This window comes from Lipotes vexillifer, unplaced genomic scaffold (assembly GCF_000442215.2).
Source record: "Lipotes vexillifer unplaced genomic scaffold, Lipotes_vexillifer_v1.1 scaffold385, whole genome shotgun sequence".
Taxonomy (NCBI): Eukaryota; Metazoa; Chordata; class Mammalia; order Artiodactyla; family Lipotidae; genus Lipotes; species Lipotes vexillifer.
The window spans coordinates 1,824,547-1,826,206 of record NW_006792323.1 but is presented as its reverse complement, the minus strand read 5'-3'; positions in this window follow the sequence as shown (position 1 = coordinate 1,826,206).

Genomic DNA, 1,660 nt, shown 5'->3' with positions numbered 1-1,660 from the left:
AAAAAAAAAAAAAAAAAAAAAAAAAAAAAAAAAAGATGGAAGTCAGGCCAGATGTATAGCTTATATTTATAAATTTAAAGCCACGAGACTTGATGAGGTCACCTAAGAACAGAGACAGAAAAGAATAGAGAACCTATAACTGCAGTGGAACCGTCTAGAAGAAGAGAATGAAAGGAAATACAGATAGAAAAGACACTGAATATAGAAGCCAGAGGAGTAGAAAAATAACCAAGTGTATGGTGTCCCGTAAACCAGGGGAACAAGGTGTTTCAGGAAGGCAGGTGGAGACAAAATCCACTGAATGTTTGCAAAAGATCAGGACTGCAAGTGATCACCACTTCTGGCAATCTAGAGGTCATCCATGACCTACACAAAAGCCGCTTCGGAGAACTGGTCTACTGAAGTGAGTTGAGGAGGCTGGTAGGGGGAGGTGAGAAGAAAAGAAACTGTTGGTGGTATTAACTCAACACGTTTATCTGTGAAAGAAAGCACAAAATGGCTGCAGTAGGTTAGGGGAGGATCATGGTCTACAGGTGTCTTTGTTGTTGCTATTCTTTGTGTATCTAGAGCAAGAATTCAGTAGAGCAGGACACACTTGCTGTGAACGGACTGGAGGGCAGAGCTGAGGAAATGACTACTTAAGAACGGGAGAGAGATGGAATCCAGAGCCCAGTGAATCTGCCCTTTGAGCGGATCAGGGATGTTGACCTTCTCTAACAGAAAGAGGAGAAATCGGGACCACAGGCCTCGATTGGAGAAAGACCCGCAGTTACCCAGAGTGACTCCGCCTCCACAGTGCGGGCTCAGAGGCTCCCCAGTGCTGGGACTCAGAGGCTCAGCTCTGTCCCCAGCAAGACCTGACTTTCATGCCCCATTTCCAATCGCTGCCGTCCTTTTCCCTCCCCAAGTTTCCATGTTCTTTCTACTCCAATTTCCCATCACTTTAAAAAGTGTAATTCAATACTCCCTTCTTCAAGAAGCTCTTTCAGCCTACGTGAACTTCTCCTTTCTCTGAGTTCTAAAAGTTCCCTGCCATCCTCATTTGGCATTTTATTATGTACTATTTGGGTCTCTAAATATTTCTTACCTTAGGTCTTGTTTGCATGATAGGATCAGAGGTCCATGAGACAGTAAAGATGCTTTTTAATATCTGGTCTTTTGTAGTGCCTACAGGCCAGCAAGGATACTGTCTTATCTCAGAAACTACCTGATTGCTTGTGGATTGTTGCACAGGTAGAACAGAAGAGACCAGGACAGGAATGGCGGAACAAACAGCCTTTCCGGTGAATATCCGCCATTACTACACACTTAACCCCAAACTCTAGTTTATTTAGGGCAAATTAAGCTCTGCTGGGGCATATGGTATAAGCAACAGGGTGCCCGAAACATTGCCACTGCTAGCTCTTTGAATATACCTGGCCAAGACCAATTGCGCCAGCACCCCTGAGATGAGACTTCATTCTAAAATCAAGTCATGGTATTTCTCACATTTATTGAGGAAAGATTATAACACTCATCATTGAAGGGCATGATTATTTACTTAATTTTTGCAGTAGGACATATCATCCTTATTCAACCCATATCATACACAGGATAAACTAGTACAAACCTGCCCAGATTTCACAATTACATATTTTCATTGAAGGGTTCTGTATTGAAC